The 21205-nt window shown below is 48.4% G+C and overlaps 4 long non-coding RNA genes across 7 annotated transcripts in view; 2 read left to right on the top strand and 2 right to left on the bottom strand.

Moving 5' to 3' along the window:
• Positions 1 to 21205, top strand: part of LOC120585504 (uncharacterized) — a 57762-nt gene that overhangs the window by 5021 nt on the left and 31536 nt on the right. The gene's annotated exons all lie outside the window — the stretch shown is intronic.
• LOC120585503 (uncharacterized) lies at positions 8199 to 11058 on the bottom strand. Of its 4 annotated transcripts, none has more exons than XR_005648367.1 (3): positions 10856 to 11058; positions 9379 to 10505; positions 8199 to 8329 (listed from the first exon to the last, which is right to left on the bottom strand). It is a non-coding gene; the product is annotated as an uncharacterized LOC120585503 (long non-coding RNA). The 4 variants fall into 4 exon arrangements; XR_005648368.1 differs by lacking the exon at positions 8199 to 8329 and adding an exon at positions 8409 to 8423; XR_005648366.1 differs by lacking the exon at positions 8199 to 8329 and adding an exon at positions 8959 to 8973.
• Positions 9362 to 14058, top strand: LOC120585502 (uncharacterized). The gene is made up of 3 exons (XR_005648364.1): positions 9362 to 9492; positions 9612 to 12590; positions 13584 to 14058. It is a non-coding gene; the product is annotated as an uncharacterized LOC120585502 (long non-coding RNA).
• On the bottom strand, positions 12797 to 20512 carry LOC120585506 (uncharacterized). Its single transcript, XR_005648372.1, has 2 exons — positions 20054 to 20512; positions 12797 to 13188 (listed from the first exon to the last, which is right to left on the bottom strand). It is a non-coding gene; the product is annotated as an uncharacterized LOC120585506 (long non-coding RNA).

Genomic DNA, 21205 nt, shown 5'->3' with positions numbered 1-21205 from the left:
ATGAAGCCCTCCTGGGCGCTCCAGCCCCTGCCCGCTCGGGGGCTGCCTCGTTCATTCTCTTCTTGGCAGACTGGTGAGCCCCACATCCATGTGTTGCCATTTAAGTGGCCACGTGTGCATGTGTGTCCCTGTCGCGGGACTGGAAGCTCGTGGAAGGCCAGGTCTCTCACTTTTTTGACGTATCTGGCAGGGTCTGGCTCACAGGCGAAACTTCGCTGGGACTGCTACTGTCATCGGAGTCACACGCCTCTGCTCTGTGACCCAGCCGCTCCACCCCGGGAGAAACACCAAAATGGACGTGCAGGAACGCTTGCAGCAGCTTGGTCCGTGACAGCCCCGAACTGGAAACAGCCTGCTTGCCCATTGATAGGAATTCAGATAAGCACACACTGGATCATCATCATCTGGATGTACCTCAATGCATTGTACTGAGTGAGACCTTGCGCAAAATGGCCAGGCTGCACGACTTCGTTTACATGAAGTTCTGGAACAGGCAAACTCGTCTATGATGAAAACCGTCAGGCCAGTGCTTGCTTCTGGGGAGCCAGGTGGGGGGTTGACTAGGAAAGGGGCCTGCAGGCACCCTCTGGGGTGATGGGTGTGTTCTGTCTCTCCATGAGGGCTGGGGTTGCCCATTTGAAAAACCTCAAAACTATATTCTTAAGATTATGCATCCCACGGAAGGTAAATTTTTATCTCAAAATACTAACAAATATTGAATATGAGCAACGCGCACGTTGAAGAGGGAAGTGCACTGGCATCTGCGATTCAGGTTCGGGTTGAAATGCACTGGGAAGAGAGAGAGACAGGCAGATAGTTACGTGATGAAGCAAACACGGTAAAATAAAGCGTAATGAACCAGAACAGCGGATGCTGGCCCCCACCCAAACCACCGCACTCACCGTCGGCACTGCCACTGTCCAGGAGGAGGGACTGGAGGGTGTCGGCCTCCTCCGACAGGGCTGTAGGGGAGGAGGTGGTACCAGTGGGGCGAGCAGGTTTCCGGGGAGCCAGGAGGGTGGTGGCGAAGTGGGGCAGAGTGAGGAGTGACCGCTAGAGCTTCAAGGGGGCTGGGCAGGGAGGGCAGAGTGGGGAAGGGGCCGGCTGGGCGACTTGCCAGGAGCAGCTCGGCTTAAGGCTTTGACCCCTGGCCACTGTTCAAAGGGCTGTCCCATTCTCGGCACCAGCAAGGTACGAAGGAACGTCTTGTGAACGGCAGGCTGGCTGAGGTTGCTCCGTGGTTGGGCCTACCGCCCTTGAAGTCCAGAGTTGAATTCATGGTTCAAAGAACTATCTTTTCTCCAGAAGCTTTGATAAGCCAAACTACATCTAACCTCACTCCTCTTGTTGATAGGGCAACTAGGCTGGTAGATCACAGATTTAGTCCATCTGGATTCCAGGAGGGATTGACAAGTGGCAGCCCTCTGCCAGGACCCAGCCCACAGATGTGTTATGTGGGTTTTTTTGGCCTCCCAGAGGGTTTTTTTGTTGTTGTTGTTCTTTAAGTCTAGTTGCCAAGATCTTAAAATCATGTAAGATCTGGATTGTCTGCATCGCTTGAAACGTTGAAAGATCCAGCATCAGAGGCAGCAGTTGGCAGGTGTGAGGGGCAGCTGCACCTTCCCAGGCCTGGCCCTTTCACTCCTGTGCCCAGCTCATCGTATGAGCATGGGCGTTCCGACCCCTGAATGTCATGTCACTGTGTGGACGAGAGCGAGAAGTCAAAGTTGGCTGATAGTAACACTAAACTAACCTTAATGTAATAAATATTCACTGAGAACTTTCCAGGTGTGTTTGGTTCTGGGGACACCATGGAGAACAAAATGACTCAGTCCCTTTTCTAGAGAAACTTAGATTCTAGAGGATAGAAAGAAAGAAAAGAGAGAGGAAAAAAGTAAAAAAAAAAAATAAGTGAAAACGAAATAATTCCAAACTGTGATAATCGTTATAAAGGGACAGGTGGAAGAGATGCTGTAGCGCGGAACTCGGGGCCCGCCTCGCGTAAGGGGGCGCGGGGCAGGCAGTCTGGAGCGATGTTTACAAGCCGACGTCTGAAGGATGAGGAGATTCGCGGAGGCGATGAAAGGCCGTGGATGGGAAGCGTTCGGGTTCTTTCGGGAGCTGAGAGCGGCCTGGTTCAAAGCCCCCGGGGAAGCGGAGGGAGCAAGGCCAGGCTGGAGGCGGGGCAGTGGGCGGGGCTTGCCGACCACGTGCCGGCCCGCCTCGCCTTCCGTGCTTCGCTTCAGCGCGTGGCACAGGTGGTGTGACTTTCCCGAACGGAAGGCGGAACCCTCCGCCAGCAACAAGTTCACGACTCGCTCTATCGCGATACTTGCTTCGTTATGGCGGTCTGGACCCGAACCTGCAGCATCACCGAGGTAGGACCGTAAGGGGCTTCAATTTTATTCCGGGGCCAGTGGGAAGCCATGGCAGGTTTCGGGCAAGAGAGAGACACATCAGATTCACATTTCGTGAAGCCGAGCTTGTCGTTGGTAAGGAACGCAGGGGAACGCAGTCAGAGGCCGTTGTAGCGGGCAGGTGAGCCAGGGTGGTGGCTCGGCTGGTGGAGGAAAGAAATAGACCAAGAGTATTTTGGAGGGAGTAAGTTCCTGGCTGGTAGCAGGAGGAGGTAGCCCTGAAAATCCTGTCGATGGCTGCATCACATGCAGATTTGTGGAGGGATTTAAACAAGGACTGCCTAGGACAATACAGGTCCATCTTGGCTTCTTCCAAACTGCAAGGTGCTTTCACATAAATTACGGCTTCCCTCGGTTGCAGGATGTGACCTAAAGCAGTAAGCAGTTCATTGCAAACAGAAAATACCTTGGACAATTCATATAGATTTTGTATCATAGTCTATAATATGTCTGTGTTTGATCTCAATTTTACAAGTCATAAATGACGTAGCATCACACAAGAAGACTCACATATTCCTCCGTGTGCCCAGCTGATGCTCTCTTCAGTGATTCTCAGCCTTGGCTGCATAATGGAATCACCTGGGAAGCTTTTAAAAACGCTGATGTCTGGATCCCCTCCCAGAGAGTCTGACTTAGGTGTGACCTGGGCACCTGGGGTTTTAAAGCTTCCTCGTGACTTTGTGGGCAGACATGGTGGAGAACCACTCACTAATCCGGGGCAAAGGTGCCCAAAGTGTGGCCTCTGGACCAGCAGTAACAGCACAATTTAGAAACTTGAAAGAAATGCGGTTTTCTTGGGCCCCTCCCAAAACATACTGAATCCAAAATTCCGGGAGCGGCCCCAGCGCACTGCGCTTTAACAGCCTTCCAGGTGGTTCGATGCCTCCCAAAGTTGGGAAATCACTCTCTGGACTCTGCTTTTTTGTTTGAGAGGCTCAGATATAAACTGATATATAGACATATAGAGGAGGCAGATACTGGCTTTTCCTTCCACCTCATGGCAGGTAGAGACGGAGAGAAATTTGGTGGTTTGCCATTCAGTGGCAGGCTAGACTTGAGCCCAGGTCTTCTGAAGGCAGAACAGACGTGGGTATTTATAGCACCCTCTCCCTGCTATGCTGCTTCCCGTCCGCTAACAGGTCTGATATGGGGGTCTTCCCCTCAGGAGGTAGATAGACACAGAGTCCTGGGCACTGGGGAATGGGGGAGAGGGTCATCAAACTTGTTCTGTAAAAGGCCAGATAGTAAATAGCTCTGTGGGCCACACCGTTCCTGTCAAAACCAATCAACAGTGCCGTTTCGACATAAATGAGGTCATAGACCACATGAGTGTGGCTGTGTGCCAATAAAACTTTATTTACAAATGGAGGTAGGCAGCTGGCTTTGGGCATGGAACTGGGGCCCTGCTCTGCAGTAAGGTTCAGGCCAGGATGCCAGCCCGGGCCAGTATCCACCCCTTGTCCACTTGAAGACATTGTTCGTGGAGCCCAGGAGGCCTTGCCGTGTAGCTGTTTAAGGCTGGGAAGTGGTGCAGACTGAGACCCAGCTACAGGAGATGGAGATGGAGATAATGAAGATGGAAAAATGATGGAGAGGATGGAGATGCTGGAGATGGCTCTTCTGGCTTCCACTCCATATGGAGAATTTGGGAGGCGTGGTTGGTGGGATCCCGAGGCCTGGGCAGGTCACCTAAGTGGCCATGGCAACCAGGATGTTCCCTGCCTGGCTGAGGGGACCGTGAGTGAGCCACTGAGCTTGCTCTCCAAACCCAGTAGCTCATTTTTCTGGAAATTATCTTCATGGAAAATTTTGGAACATTACAAAGCCACCGAAGACAGAAGGGATAAAGTAACGACCGAGTGAGACGTATAGCAAGAAAGAGCCATCAGAGGTGCCAGAGGGCGGGTTCTGGCCTGGTAAAACACACTCAGCCTCAAACCCACAGAGTAATTGCAGGCATCAGAAGCCACGCACACTTAACTCTATGATTCCTAAGATGTGAAATGCGGCTTGACAGAGAGATGGCAGTCCCTCAAAAAGAGTGACAAATTAAAGCACCCTAGAATTTTTTTATTTAAAAATTCGTCTTAAATTTTTATTTTAATATATACACGTTATATTGTATATTTATGTTACAAAGCTTAATAATATAATGAAAACCTATGAACTCATCACCCAGTTGAATAACTAGGACGTTGCCAATAATTCATATACCTAATGTTTTTTCCTCATTGGGGTCCCAGGCCTCCTTCCCAGAGGTATCATTATCCTGAATTTGGGGGTTTGTCACTGATACATATAATTATGTACACATATATAACTATACATAATTACATTTGTATGTATGCTTACACAGCATATTGTTTACTTTTGCTTGTTTTTGAGTTTAAGAAAAACGACATCATGCTAGTGTATAGTCTTCCGGGATTTTTTTTTTTCACCCACCATTTTAAGAGTCATCGGCGTTGGATGAAGTCGCAACTCAGTCTTGTTCATGGAGGCATACCGCTCCATTGCATGACGATGTGGCAGTTTATGGAGACCTTCTTTTGTCGGCTGGCACGTGCACAGAGTAGAATCGCAGATTAGCAGGATGTGCCAGTATTTCAAGTCAAGCTTCGAAATGTTCAGATTTACTTTGTGTGCCTTAAGACCTTTCCATTTCCATATGAATGTCTACCAAGTTTTATCTCTTCCTTTCCTATCTGCATTCATTTAATTTATTTGTCATGTCTTGTTGCACAGGCTAGAACATTCAGTTGCACAGAGGTGATGAGAGCAGAGATTCTTGCATTATTTTCAGTGTTTGGAGGAGAACATTTAGTCTTTGGCACTAAGTATACAGTTAGCTGTTAGTTTCTAGGTATGATACCATTTTTATTTCTAATTTTGGTATTTTGTGCTTTCTCTTTTTTTTTCTTGGTCAGTTTAGTTAAAGGTTTATCAGATTCGTGAGTCTTTTTGAAAAACCAGCTTTTGGTTTCCTCGATTGCTCCTATTGTTTTTCTCTTTTGTTTGTTAATTTCCATTCTGATCTTTATTATTCCCTACCTCGTACTTTGCATTTGAATTAGTCTTCTTTTTCTGGCTTTTTCAGATGGAAGATTAAATTACTGATTTTAGGTTTTCTTTCTTTTCAGTGTGTGTTCAAAACTATAAATTATTCACTCAGTGTGCTTTAGTTGCTGCCCAAATTTTGATATAGTGGGTTTTTCCAGTTTTGGTTCAGTTCAAGATATTTTCTGATTTCTATTTCCTTTGGGATCTCTTTTTTAACTTAATGTTTTATGAATAACCTGGATTTTGCGTTCATACCTACTTAACACAAGATGTTATAACAATGAAGTAAGTGAGCTACGCTGTCTTAAGGTCCAGTTTCCACTGGTACAGGTCACCGTGAGAGGCAGCACAGCTGACTGGTTACGGGCACAGACTGAAGCCAGGCCGACTTGTTAGAATGCGACCTTTATCACTTACTGGCTCTGTGACCTTGAGTAAGTCCTGCGTAGCCCAGTTTCCTCACTTTGTAGTGTAAAGTTGCTCCGTGGAATAAATGAGCGATCTATGTGAAGCACTTAGTGTCTGGCATGAAGTAAGTCTCATATGTTAGCTTATTAATAACTGAGCTTAGAGTCTCTCCCTTGTGACTGTTCACAGTGGCCGGTGGAATTGGATGGGAAGGGAAATACAGGCACAGGGCAAAATGAGATTCTGTGTTGGAAGACTTCTTAAAGAATAAAGTGTCAGGGCTGAGACCAACATAATTTTTATTTGAAAGAAATAGTCTTCGTGAAGTGTGAATACATACAGGAATTTTTTTAAATCTCAGATAAAAGGATGATATGCCCCAAACACACACGCGTACACACACACACTACCTTGTCCGAGATAGTCGTAATTATTTTTTTTGCGATGCCTCCCAGAAGTGTTATTCCCTTCCACTCTTACCATTAATAACATTTACTATGATCGTTAAGGCATCTGGTTTACCACCAAGGTGTAAGTTATGTAATTTTTTCTGAACTTTTGAGAATGAGTTGCAGACATCGTGAACTTCAACCTCAAAATATTTGTTTATCCCTTAGAAACCAGGACAGTCTCTTACGTAACTATTATATAATTATGAAATTCAGGAAATTTAACATCGATACGGTACTTTTACCAAAACACGGGTTATACACATATTTCACCATTCGTCCCAATGCTCTTTATAGCAATACCTTTGTCTTGCTGAGAATCCGCTCCAGGATGACACATTGCATTTAGCTGTCATATCTCTAGTCTCCTTTAATCCGGAATGGTTCCTCAGAATCTCTTTGTTTTTTACAAAATTGAGTTTTTACAGAACAGGTGAGTCATTTAGTAGAATTTCCCTCAACTTGAGTTTCTCTGGTAGTTTCATCATGATCAGGCTCTGGCGACAGCTTTTGGGCAGGAGCACAACACGAGTTAAGTGTCCTCAGCGCGTCACATCAGGAGGGACGTGGTGTCAGTTTTACCTGTTACTGGTGGAGTGACTTTAATCACTCGGTTACGGTGGAGTCCAGCTCTGGCTCATTCTTACGAATCCAGTGCCTAAGCTCTTGGCAGGACAGAGATGTCCTTTTTACATGGTCGTTTGGCTACACGGAGTCATTCCCATGGTTTCCTGGATGGACTTTAAATGATAGGGCCCTTGGGTAGGGGATGGGTGGGTTCAAGATGTACTTTGAAAGCTGGATCCAGAATAAGTGGAGCTTACTCCCTCGAAGGTTCAATAAGCCCACGGCTAGACATTTTGCATGTCGGTGGGAAAGGGTTAATAAGGACATGGGACATCTGGTTTCCCTTAAGGAGAGTCGACCGTCCCCCAAATATCACTCCATTACACCTGAAGAAGTTAAATGGCCCCGTTCCCATGGAATCATCAGCCATTGTAGTCCAGACCTGTGATTTATAGAAAAAGTAGCTGTTCCTTAATTTTTCCCACAATTCTTACCTTATGAACCTGCTTTGTCAGTGTTCACTTTGATTTATGGAAGATTTCAGACTCCCCAAATAACTATCCCTTTTCTTTTCATTAAAGTTAATCCCCACAAAGACACTTTCATCCGCTGATTAGTCATGCCCCAGTGAGCTCCGCTAACCAGAGGCTAAGTTACTGATGTGTTAAAGATGAAATCGCTGTGTCCTGGGACCACTGAAGAAACCCCACATGCTCTTTGACAGTTGGAATCTCACGATGCACGGCCTCTGCTGAGCAGCCTTGGTCGCATGCGCTCCTCGGAGTCCATAAATCTCTCTGGCTCCACGGCCTGTGAGGGCCGAGTGACCGTGGGGCCAAGTTCAGGCTGCCAACACACACTGCCCTGCATCCCCGGATATTGTGGAGCCTTCTTCAAACTCCAGCTTCCATTCCCAGTAACATGTAGTCAGCAGCCGATCTGTTACCCCAGAAGCACCAGTTCATTGTTTTCGCCTGGCCTGTGGCCTCATAAATTTGCACCGACCCACAAGTCGACGAGACAGGAACTTGGACGTGATGTCGGCCACCAATGGCGCTGCCCCATCCTCCATCCTGCTGATTCTGGGCCATGTGCGAGCTTGGCTCAGCTCGTAGCGAGTCTCATTAGATGGTGATGGAGTCCTATCAGCACAGAAAAGCAGCCCACGTGGAAATGTGTAGTAATTCCTCACCAGCCAATTTAAAAAAAAAAAAATTTCTTTTGGATTAAAAAAAAGTAGATCTTAGACCTTTTTACATACGTGAGGTTCAGTCTGGTCTAAGGCCACCATTTCTCAGCTGGCAGTTCATGGGGCCGCATGGTCCCTGCCTTATAGGATGTGCAGGGTTTAGCATCTTCAGCACTCACAGCCCACGGCAAGAGAGACTTGCAGTCATTGTGACAATCACAAATGCAGTTTTCTTTTCCCTGCAAACATTTTAAACTGATCTCGTTTCTAAATAATGATCACTTTTTCTCTGCTTTCCAGCCCTTGGTTTAGACCAGGGATTGGCAAAATTGTCTGAAATTTCAGAAAGGAAATATTTTCTTGCTTTGCAAGCCATATAGTCTCTGTCCCAACTACTAAACCCTGCCATTCTAACCCAAAAGCAACCATAGACAATTATGTAAAAGAATAGGTGTGGCTGTTCTAATAAAACTTTATTAGAAAACAGGTAGAGGGCTGGGTTTTGCCCACAGGATGTAGTTAGTTGGCCCCTGATAGACACCCACAATATCTTAGAGATTAGGACTGTGGTCCCCAGGCCACCCTGTAGGCCAGGTCTAATCGTGTCATTCCCTTTTGAAAACATTCAATGGCTTCCCTTTTTATCTTTTTTGTAAAGGGTGGACTTGGACCACGTCATTAGAATCACTTGAGCTGCTTTGGGAAATGCAGTGTCCTCTCGTTTCTTCTCCAGAGCCACTAAGACAGCATCTCTAGGGGACAGGCTGGGGAGCTGCATGTTAACAGGCCTCCCATGAAATCCTAATGCAGCGGTTCTCAAAGTACAGCCATGGACCCCGTCCTCCCTATGCTTCATGGGGTGTGCTGGGGGTGCGGGGAAAACCTTACAGAGACAGCGATAGCTGACAAAGGCCTGAAGGGGGACGCTTTCCTGAGTGCACGTCTGGGAGGGGTGTCCCAGGCAGAGCGAACGGGAGTCGAAAGCCCCTACGATGGTGTCTGGGGAGATGGCCAGTGTGGTAGGTGCGGGGGAAGGAGCCGCGAGAGGAGGAGAGGAGGCCTGAGAGGAAAGGGTCGGGGGCAGACGGGGTGGGGCCGGAAGGCCACAGAGACACTTGGCTTTAGCTCAGAACAAAATGGGAGCCCTTGGAGAGTTCAAGCAGGCCAAATTATGCAAGCTATTCCAGGAATTTCGCCATCTCTGCCTCCTCCTCCTAGTCCAGGCTGGGCATTTATCTCCCTCCCACCGTGGGCAGCAAGTCCCGTGAGAAATGAGGCTCTGTCTTACCTGCCGTGACCCTCAGTGCCTAGCAATGGCCAGGACCTCTTGGGTATTCGACAAACACCGACGAGTGCAAAAATGCCTTTGCCTTCCTCCGTGCCGGATTCTGATTTTGGATCTGTAAGAACTTCTAGAGAAAAATGCCGTCTTTTCCAAATATTTATTTTCCTATGAGTAGCTTAATAAATGACATATTATCTTTTTTTTTTAAAATCCCATCATCCAAAACATTTCACCAGAGAACCAGAAATCAACATGCCTCTCCTTCATGATCGTAAATAAACCTGAATTAAAAATTAGCCTTTTCGGGAGGCGATCTTGCGGCCTGAGAAAGCCAATCCCTCCTTTCTGTACTGGGCCCTTGGGGAGTTTCACAATTCCCCTTTCTGCTCGTAGCCGTAGCCGGCCTCCTGTGCCTGAGCGTCCCGCACCTCCCTGCGGGGATCTTCCTGGGCAGAGTTTTCCGCAGCCCCAGCGGAGCGAGGGATTGGGCGCCGTTTGCACCGACCACGCGGTGGCTTCCTGGCCTGACACCCCAGGCCGGACTCCGGGCTGCAGGGCTTGGCTCCCACTCCGCGTTCTGGCTGGACGTTTTCTTCCCCTCGGCGCTGACAACCCGTCGCCCCTCTGGCTGCCCACAGGACTGGAAACACACCTGCCTCGGAGAGGCCGCCAGGAGCCCCTGTCCTCTGTCCCTTGATTTCTGGAAAGGGCAGAAGGGAAACAAAAGTGCCCACATCCTTTCCGACACCTGACGAGTAACGGACTCTGAGGGAGGAGATTTTAAGGAAGAAGAATGTCACCGGCCAGAGAAACCACAGTATTTATTTAACTTACATTCGCGTGTGAGTATGCTTGAGTGTGAGCTTTCGCTCCTGCCAGGAGCTCTCTGTTCTTTTTATCTGTATTTATAAGAAGCAGTCGAACGGTTCTTCTTGTTCTGTGTCTAAGAAGCGATTTCCCTTTGGGACGGCAGTGCTCAGAAGAGCTGACTAAGAGTTGACTTAGCACAGGAGGAATCTGCGACTCCTTCCAGATGGGAAGCTGGGCAGCACGCTGTGAGCCCCACGGGCCAGGGGCTGTCGCTGTTTTCTGTCTGCGTGGTTGGTCCGTGGGCGCTCCGTTAGTATTTGCTAAACGACGGAGTATGAGATGTTACCTAACTTTAAAAAATGAACCGCTGTGCTCCCCAATATTTCTTTCTACCCCATAACCCTTGTTCCACCCCAAATAGGCAGCCACAGAGAGGCAGCTCATCGCCACGGTGAACGAACGAATGATGGAAAAGACAGGGTTCTGAGGGGCCTCAGAGGAGAACCATTGCTTTGGACAAATTCCTTACGAATTAGATTTTCTGAGAATAAGGGGGTGCGCAAGGAGGGTCGGGACGAGTCCCGCGCTTTCTTCTCCATCATTCCTATAAGCCACCTCCCAGGGAGAGAGCTGACAGCAGAGAGGGATGAGATCCGAGACCTGGTCTTACCAACACCTGGGGCAGACGGAGCTGTGCCAGCCCCTCCCGAGAGCCGAAGAATATTCCCAGGAGCCTGAGGACGACACTGAGTAGGGGACAGGCTGCCCGTGTGAGCCCAGCAGCAGGACACCCCTGGAGCTGTCTGTGACTCCCAAGTAGCTAGCGACTCCTCTGCCAGCTGCCTCTTCACTGCTCAGAGGAGAACAGAGCCTGGCACAAAGCTGGCATTGAATAAATATTTATTGAATTAATATATACAGGGACTCCATGACTATTTCCAGGTTTCTACACTTGGCCTGAGTAAATTTAACCCACTTTGTGTCTGTTAAACTCCAGACACATTCTAACACCCTCGCTAGACACAGGGAGAAATAGCCCGTCAGCCGGTTGTCACCATGCACTCTGCGAGGCATCATAAGGATGGCACTGACTCATAAGCTCCCGCCCCCTAACAGTTGCTGGCTGGGGGGGGGCGGGCAAGGCTCAGGGAGCAAAAGGAGGAAGTAAGAACAAGAAGCGTAAGAACCAGATGAGGCTGTCGTTGCCAGAGGAATGGATAGAGAGTAGCGAGAGATAGTGGGGAAGGAGGATAGAGAAATATGAGCAGAAATGGAGAGAGAGGGAGGAGGAGGAGGCGGGGGGGGAGGGGAGGAGAGACGTATAGCCACGTGAGAGAGGAATGAGAGGAACAAAGGAGTGGAAGCAGGGGTGGGCACAGCGTGATCCGGTGCCAGGAGACTATCGATATCAGTGGCTGGAGTGACCGGTTGACGGAAGGTCTAATCATTCAGTGGGAGGGACCCGCCAAATTGCACCAGTTCTAATACCAGGCTAAGGAGTCTGGACTTCGCACGGAAGCGGAGCTGGTGACCAAACTTGCAGGGCCCAGCGCAAACTGAAAAGTCGGGGTCCCTTGCTCAGAAATTATTAAGTTTCAAGACAGAGTAGCAGAGCATCAAACCAAGGGCAAGGCCGTGCCCTTGACCATGCGACCGCCCACTGGAACCCACACTGTGCGTAAGCGTGGAGAGCGCGTGGAAAGGTTTTGGGCGGGAAAGGCCGGACGAGAATGTGGCATTAGAAGGGCTAGCGGTCAAAGCCTCCTGGATGCGGGGAGACAGGAAGTGGCAGAGGGGCACCTCTTAGGAAGTCACTGGACTTGCCAAGCGTGCGGGGAAGCTCGGTGGCTGCAGGACGGGGCAGAAGGGATGCGCGTGATGTGATAGGATGGAGCCCGTGCCCAGGGGCTGAGTGGGGCCAGAGCCCAGGCCCTCCGTGGTGGCGCTGTGGCCCGCGCCTGGGTCTTGGAGAAAGCTGGCATCATCGGGAGAAAGAGGAAGTGTGGAAAAGGGCGCTGGCTTTGGGAGGCTGGTGAGCAGTAAGCAGCCTTACTCATGCCAAAGGTGAGACAAGGGCAGGGCCTCCAAGAAGTGCCCAGCCGGCCGCCGAAGACGAGAAAGTTCGCCTTGGGAAATAAAGACCTGAAAGGCGTGACCAGAGTTGTGTAGCTGTTGAGGCCGGAGGTCGTGTGCCGTTCCTTAGGAACCAAATAGATAGATAAGCAGAGGGCTAAGAAAAAGACGAGTACTGTAAAATAATGTTTTCTACCACCACTTAAAGGGATTGGGCAGTTAGCCGTGAGGTCCGAGCCAGCAGCCTGGTGGAAGGTTCTTCCAATCGCTGTTTGCACAAGGTAGTTCTGTGGGATAACAAATCCGTCTTGATCCTTCAGAGCTAAACCATGGTAAATAATAATAATAATAATAATAATAATAATAATAATAATGCTGAAATACTGGTACGAACTCATCGCATTGTCCGAGGGCTCTCGTGGCAGTTTCCCCCTGTCCCTTTTCCTCACTTTTTAATGATCCATTTATTTTTCAGGCAATTCTTGCAGGAATTTGAAAGTTTAAGCAGGGGTTACATGGAGAACTAACAGGAAATGTCTCATCTTTCCAAGTTTATTGTTGAGAGTGGCCAGATGTCATTTGTTTGTGAGTGGGAAATGGGGAGTTAGATCACAGAACGTGAAATTTAAAACCCCATGTTAAAAAAAAAAAAAGTGGGGCGGCGTGGGGTGGAGAGGAGGAACGCACACAGGGAGGCCACTTTGCCTCCCGCGACTGGTAACAGCACCGCGGAGCCGGGCTCACACGCGGGGCGCTCATGGAACGGGGCTGACTGTCTGCGGCCACGGCTCTCTCCGGTCCGTGTGCGAACAGCTGGTCTCTGCCTGGGCCGGCCAGGGTGCCCGGGAGCTCTGTGCAGGTCTGCTGTAATTACAAACCCCCCGCGAAGGGCCAGGAGTGGAGGCCAGCGCTCTTATTGGTCATCATGCCCTGGAATAAGGAATGAGAGAGGAGCTTACCAACAGTCCTTCTGTCTTTAGCGCTTATAAAAGCAATTATATTGATTTTTTTTAATTGTATTTTCAGCCTCTGTGGTTTAAACTCTGGGACGGTCAAGCACTTCCAGACTGCTCAGGCTGGCTGGCTCAGATCCGGCCCCTTCCTCCCTAATTGCTCACTGCCTGTCCCGGAAATGCCCTCTCCGTCCCTTGCTGTTGCTCCAGTGGGCCTTGGCAGGCTCCCTCTTGGCCAGGTGTTTTCCCCAGCAGTTGCCATGGCAGCAACATACAACAGAGGTTCTAAGGGGCTTGGAATTGGCCAGCTGGAGGTGGGGCCTGAGTTCCTGTCTCCAGCCCACGACTCACTGATCCATCTGTCCTCCTCAGACAGCACGCAGCACAGGGCTGTGCTTGCTTGGAAGATGACAGGCTCCAGGCCAGACAAAGAGACGTAAACTTGGAATTGGTTATTGGATCACTGGGCCAACACGGGACACACAGTGGAGTGGAAGGGTACAGAGCAAAGAAATCCAAGAGCAGCTCCAAGGCTGAGACCTTCTTGGCCAGTTTTGCAAAGGAGAAGAAAGCCGCCACCTACCTGCTGGGCCGTCAAGGGCAACAGGAGAGACTGTCCTCAACCCCAGCCCCCTCCTCCACGCTACGTTATTTAGCAGGGTTTTCTTCCCCTGGCCCAGATCCTGAAATCACCACATTAGTCTCCTCCAAGGCTTAAATCATTAATGCTTCATCGATGCAGATACTGAACCGGAGATGCAGCCGCATTGGCTCACCTGCCACATGGGCTACCTAGGCATTTACTGTCCTAGTGTCCAGGGCGGGAAACACACAGATAAGCTGCTGCTATTATTATTATTATTATTATTATTATTATTATTATTATTATTATAAATATATATGTGTAATATGTATATTTATTATCATGAAATTGACCGTTTTAACCGCTTTCAAGTGTACAATTCTGTTAAGTACGTTTGTGATGTCGTGTGATCATTGCCACCGTCCATTCCCAGAACTGTTTCATCGTCCCAAGCAGAATTCTGTACCTTAATTAAGCAACAACTCCCCATCCTGCTCCCCTTGGCCCCTGATAAATTCGTCTACTTTCTCTCTATATAAATTTGCCTATTCTAGGCACCAACAGATGAGTTTTAAAAAATAACTTTGCTGTCTTTATAAACAATATATTTTTTACATATGCTCAGGAACACAGAAAAGTACAAAGAAAAATTACATCATAATATACTGTTGTCAACATTTGCTGAATATCATCCTGGATGCCTTTGTATGCATACAGACTTATTGAACCACGGGAACAAAAATACAATCAGATAGATAAATTTTTATAAAAATGAAATTATTCAACATGTGGGCGTTCTAAGTTAAAAATTAAATTTTTCTTGAATTTAACAGAAAAAAAGTACCGAAGGTATTGCCAAACCTTTAGAGAAATGACTTTATACCCCAAAAACATTAACTCAAAATATTCCTCTTTATTATTGAAAACAGTGAAGATGATGGACTCCTGATAATTTATTGATTATGTTTCTCAACTTTGGCTGGAGCCAGTGAGACCCTGTGATGAGCGACAGTAACGTCCGTGCACTTCCTCTGCCTCTGGCTCCCCCTCCGCCCAGCTCTAAACCCCAGTTGTTAGTTGGCCGATTCCTTTTGCCTCATCGAGGTGATGACATCTGTGTTCAGGACGGGCGAGGCGCGGCGGGCGAGGTGCGGGTGATGGCTTCCCGGCGCCGGGGCTGTGCGCTGGGATGTCTCATTGTCGGAGCAGAGGAATGGCGGAGGCAGGCGGCTGTGTAGAGAGCCGACCATGGCCCGAGCATTGTGCTCACCAACTACTTTCCATGTAGTAAGTTCCTCGACCCTTAGAGATAACTCGGCACTGCTGGTTATATATTTTTGTTATCATTTTTGCTCTATAGATAAAGAGCTGAGACTTGGGGGAGGACCTCGCCCAGGGTCACACAGCTGTAGGGCTGCAGAGCTCACATGCTGCGTTCTCTCTCCTCGCCCCGCAGGTGAGCAGCCAGTGGGTCTGCGACCTCAACGAGGGGGCTCTTTCTGGTAGGGACCCCGAGGGTGGCAGAGATGGTGGCAGGGCCGCCAACGCTTTATGTCCACACGGTGCGTTCCCACGATTCACCCAGTTTGCTCTGCTCCATGGTATTTCCACCCGACAGACAAGGCAGAAGGTGACTTAGTCCTCCAGTGGCACAGCTCAGGAGTCATTTCCAGCGCCAGCCCCTTTCTACTGTGCCCTCTCCTCAGCCCAGTGCGCTCTGATCTGGACTATGGTACTTGGCCGGTTTTAATGGGAGGGGCTTCCTTCACTAATAATTTAAAAAAGCCCTTTCAACTAACATCTGTTAGATGCCATCGGAAGAAAATGCGAGGGCTCTGTATTAGTCTCCTGAGGTTGCTGGTAACAAATTAGCACAAACTGGGTTATTTAAAACAAGAGAAATGCATTGTCTCATAGTTCCAGAGGCCAGAGTCCAAAATCGAGGTATCGGCCAGCGGTGCTCCATTGAAGGCACTAGGGGACAGCGCCACTTGCGTCCTGCAGCTTCCGGTGGCCGCCAGTGAGCTTTGCTGATGGTCAGCTCATGGCTGCAGCACTACAATCTCTGCCTCCATCACGCATGGCCCTCTCCTTTCTCATAAGGACACTTGTCATTGGAGTTAAGGTCTACCGTGATCCAGGATGATCTCATCTCAAGAGACTTAATTTAATTACACCTTCAAAGACTCTTTTTCCAAATAACGTGGCATTCACAGGTTCTAGGAGGACCTATCTTTGGGTGGGGTAGGAGGGGTGGGGGGGTGGCATTCAACCACAGGCTTCACAGTGAACCCTGACTCTGGAAACAGTGTCCTCCCCAGTTGATGTTTGATTGGAGCCATCAACGGCAGCAGACAGAGCAGTCATTCACTGATTAAGCTCCAGGCCTGTCTTAAACAGGGAGCTACTAGTAGCCCCACTGTAGGACCTGGGTTCCACCTCCCTGAGTCACAGGCACACACGCAACTGCGAATATTTCTACATTTTACTATTAGAATTTCTTTATTTGGAAGGAGGAGGGGCTAGAAAACGCACATCCTCAGTTTCTGATTGGAAAAAAAGGCAACAAAGCTCAAACGCCACATCCATACATAATGCGTGTGACATCCATATATAATGCTCTCCTGTAGGTCACACAAACACCCTCAAAGGAGTTTGTTCAATGTATTGATCTGTCCCCAGGTTTATAGGACATATTATGGGCTTGGAACATCTAATATGTTAATTTTGAAAAATAGACCGAGGCCTGGTCCAGAAGGTGCTTTTAAGCCGCATCCTTTGTCTGAGTTTGTGCCTTTCTCTGAGGGATATGGTGGCCTGAGGCCTGGTGTCTCACGTCTGGTTTCACTCTGTCCAAGAAACCCTTGCTCACTGGTTCTCTGCCATACGAATCCCTAAAATTCTTTCTTTCCTTTCTAGTCCATCTCTTACCAAATGTAAAGAGACTTAAAGTGGATTCATTTTTGGTACCAAAGACCTTCCCCAGGAGGAGACGTCCCTTCTTATCATCTTATGTGACTCCGCACACCCCCTCCTAATTCCTCCCTGACTCACCCCAGGCCTCACAACTCAAGGCTTCTCCGAAATTCCAAAGGCTCTGTTGCTGTGCTGCTCACCAGCACTTGGCACACGCCTCATCACTGATGCTGGGAGATCGATGATGCAATCAGTGTCTTGCCTCCCTGTATCCCCCGTCTGCGTCCAGGACCAGCATGACTGGATGTGAGGTCGATGGTGCTCTAAGGACACTGGGAGCCCCTGCTATTCCTGGAACCCCTCAGATCAGCAGGAAGACACTCAGTTTCTCAGAAATCAACAGCTTTATACATTTAATTCATTTTAGAATAGCTGTCTTCCACTGATTTATATTTACCCTTAAAACTGGTAGAAATCCCTAGCTTTGCTCTTTTCAAATAGCCAGCTGTTGGTTTTATTATTTAGACCCCATGCTCGTTTAAGGAAAAAAAAAACGTGAAGCCTCACACCCTGGGATGTAACACATTTTTATCTGTGACTAATGCTATAATCAGAATCGGCATGATAGAGACTACCAGGCATGTGTGGCTGCCTCATGGCTCCTGCTAGGAAATGAAGCAGTATTCTCCAACAACCGGGGTGCTCACCACACCCCCAGTCCAGCCTTAGTCACCATCGAGTGCATGACCCTTCCTCAGTGTTCCTGCCAGGAGCTTACCCTGAGTTAACTGCGTCAAGCAATGTTCACCTGCTTTACGTGGATTTTTTTTTTAATTGAGATACAATTCACATAACATTATATTAGTTTCAAGTATACCACATACTGATTCGATACTTGTATGTATTGCAAAAGGATCAACACAATAAGTCTAGTTAACATTCATCAACACATAGTCACAATTTTTTTCTTCTGATGAGAACTTTTAAAACTTGCTCCCTTAGCAACTTTCAGATAGTCTCCACGCTGTACATTACATCCCCAGGGCTTATTTATTTGAAACTAGAAGTCCGCACCTTTGACGCCCTTCACCCATTTCACCCACCCACCCCTGCCCCCTTGCCTCTGGCAACCACCAATCTATTTTTCATATCTATGAGCTCAGAGTTTTTGTTTCGTTTCGTTTTGTTTTAGATCCCACATATGGGATCATATGGTATTTGTCTTTCTCTGACTTATTTCGTTTAGCATAATGCCCTCAAGGTCCATCTGTGTTGTCACAAATGGCAGGATTTCCTTCTTTTTTATGACTGAATAATATTCCATTATATGTATGTAAAACACCTTTTCTTCATCCCTTCATCCATCAGTGAACACGTAGCTTATCTCCCCGTCTTGGCAGCAGGGAAAATGTGGGTGTGGCCATCTTTTCAAGCTAGCGTTTTTGTTTCCTTCGGATAAATACCCAGAAGTAGAGTCGTTGGGTCGTAAGGCGGTTCTATTTAAAATTTTTTGAGGAAGCTCCATACTGTTTTCCAGAGTGGCTGCACCAATTTGCAGTCCCACCAACAGTGCACGAGGGTTTTCTTTTCTCCACATTCTTGCCAACACTTGTTATTTCTTGTCTTTTTGATGACGGCCATTGTGACAGGCGCGAGGTAACGTCTCATTGTGATTTTGATTTGCATTTCCCTGACGATTAGCAGTGTTGAGCACCTTTTCATATACCTCTTGGCCATCTGTATGTTTTCTTTCAGAAAATGTCTATTCTTTCATACCCTGCCTATTTTTTTTAAATTGAATCGTTTGTGTTTTTGCTGCTAACTTGTGTTAGTTCTTTATATATTTTGGATATTATGCCCTTATCAGGTATGTGGTTTAGAACTGTTTTTCTCCTCATTCCATAGGTTGTCTTTTCACTTTGTTGGTGATTTCTTTTGCTGTGCAGAAGCTTTTTGTGCGTGGTCCTACTTGTTTATTTTTGCTTCTGCTTCCTGTGCTTTTAGTGTCAAATCTAAACAGTCGTCGCCAAGACCACTGTCATGGCGCTCGCCGTCCATGTCACTCTCGCCTGTCCTTAATCCTCTCACCAGGCCTATGTAGTAAGTTGTATCATCGTCTCCATTTTAAAATGAGAAAACCTATGTTCTTTGAGGGAAAGTCACCTGCCCAAGGTCACAGAGTTTTACCCTGATACCTTTTAGAGTCTGCGCACCTGACCGCCATTGGCACTTTTGGTTGGCACCTGACCACTGTGTCAAACTGCCGTGTCACGGGGCCAGTGTCCTAAAGCAGCGGGAGCAGCAGCCGCGAGGCCACACTACGCCTCCCAGGAGAGCTAGTCGACATCCTAACAGCACTCATCGGGGACGTCGTGATGTGGAAAGTGAATTAAACACATCGCAGTCAGTATGACTAGAATCCCATGGGTTAGGACACAGGTTCTGTTTTGATCCCTATTTTACTCATGAGGAAATTGTGGGTTTAAGTGACTCGGTTTGCCCAAGGTCGCCCAGTAGGTGGGTGGTGGAGATGAGATTCGAGCCCAGCTCTTTGATCCCTAAGTTGATTGCTCCCGAGAACCCGCTTTCCCACGAAGGCTAGAGCAGTGCCTCCTTGGCCTGCTTCGATCACCTCGATGAAGCTCACGTCTCCCAAAACATCTTTTGCACCTGCTGCCCTGTCTGAAATCCCCGCTACCAGCCCTGCCTCTGCCAGGCTCCCACCCTGCAGGGCATCCCTCACTGGGCAGGGCTCGCTATTTATTTCCAACACCTGGCCTGGAGTGAGCCCTCGCAAAGTGAATGTGGCAGAGGGAAGGGGGAGCGGTTCTAGTCCCAGGGCGGGATAGGCCCCCGCCTCTTCGCCCGGGCTGGCTGGTCCTCAGGGCACAGGGCGTCCGACTGCCTCCACAGACAGAGAGGGCGGCCCACTGGGCATGTCTACTGCAGGTTCTTCCCAGTCCCAGAAAAGGGCAAAAAGCCCACATTCCCAGAGAGGGTCCTGGAAACGAGCATGGTTACCCGCTTATCCGTATTTAGTCAAAGTCTCTTTCTCTCTCCTAGGACAGCAAATCATGAAAGGCGAGGCAGCATCATTAGATCCGTCCCTCACCCCCTCACCCCCAAATCCATCAAGCAGCCCCGCCACGCCCCCTCCCATAGGCAGATTTACTCCCAGACCTTCCTCCATGCATTATACACGAAAATCGGATCACACACTACATATGGCTCTGTAGCTCATCCTTCCCATTTAAACGCATTGGGCTTCTTTTCACTGGCGACTCACGTAGATCTGCTGTTATCTTTTGCAAGTAATTTCATTGCATTTCATCACGTGACATACCAGGCATAGCACATGACGCTACACCAGTCTCCCACTCACGAAGAACGTAGTGGTCTCCAACTTTTCGCTGTTTCCAGTAGAGCCACGACGAACATTTCTGTGTGCAGAACAGCCTCGGGGGCGTGTTTCTGCCGGGCGGTGGGGCTCAGCTTAGGAAAGCCGGCTTCAGGCTGCCCCTTGTGCAGTGCCGGGCAGTGGATGAGTCAGTTTGCCAGGCTGTCTGAGCTGTCGGTGAGAATGACCGTGAGTGAGGCTCTGGACCCCACAGAGTCGACGCCCTGGCTGGCCTCTCACCTCCCATTCCGGGGAATGGAGAGACCTCTGTGTCGTTTTCTGTAATGCCAGAGGAAATCCCCAGATAAGTGGACACCCTCATGCTTCGCAGAAGGCGCTCCCACTCCCGCGGGGATGAGTGATGAGCGCTTTCTTCGTCACAGTTCACAGTCCTCCGTGGCTCTACGGGCTGCCAGAACCTCGCTCAGCTGCCAGCTGCTGCTGCCTCAGCGGGACACAGCACTTCCTAGAAAATCGTCACTCCATTTAGTGTTTATCTTTGGGATGGGTTCTTGTTTCCCATAAACTCTCCCAACGTTAAAGGTAGTTTTTCGGTAAATCTCATGGGATGTCTACATAAAGAGGGAAAGAATGCTCTTTGTTTTAGGTTTTCCATTTTACTTTAATGTGCCAGAGGAAAGGAAACCATATTCCCATTTTTAGATAGTGATAAATAGATGATTCTAGCTAGAGAACTCAGTACTGTTTTATAATCATTATCTTTAACTCGTTAAAAAGCCAGTGTCCTGGTTGAGGGGTACAGGGGGCAGGAGAACTGTTACACACCAGAGTACACAGATTTCTCATACTTGTCACTTACAGTCTTGATTTTTGTCACACCCGTGAACCAATTGTACCATTAGTTCCTTATTATTTTTAAGGACTTTTAAAAACATAGCTTCATCCTAATTACTATTTTAAATGATAGATTTGGTGTGCTAGTTGTACTTTTTCTGAAGCGTATTAAAACAAACAAACAAAAATGTTGACTATCACCTTAAATGCTCCAGAGGCCTGAACAGGGCCACACCCTCATAAACCCTGGACCCAGTTGGAGCCCAGCTTCCAGCCTCCTATTGTGGTGTCTCCTGAGGCTAC

The sequence above is a fragment of the Pteropus medius genome, unplaced genomic scaffold (genome assembly GCF_902729225.1).
Source record: "Pteropus medius unplaced genomic scaffold, Ma_sr-lr_union100, whole genome shotgun sequence".
NCBI lineage: Eukaryota > Metazoa > Chordata > Mammalia > Chiroptera > Pteropodidae > Pteropus > Pteropus medius.
This window is presented reverse-complemented; position numbering and strand designations above follow the sequence as displayed.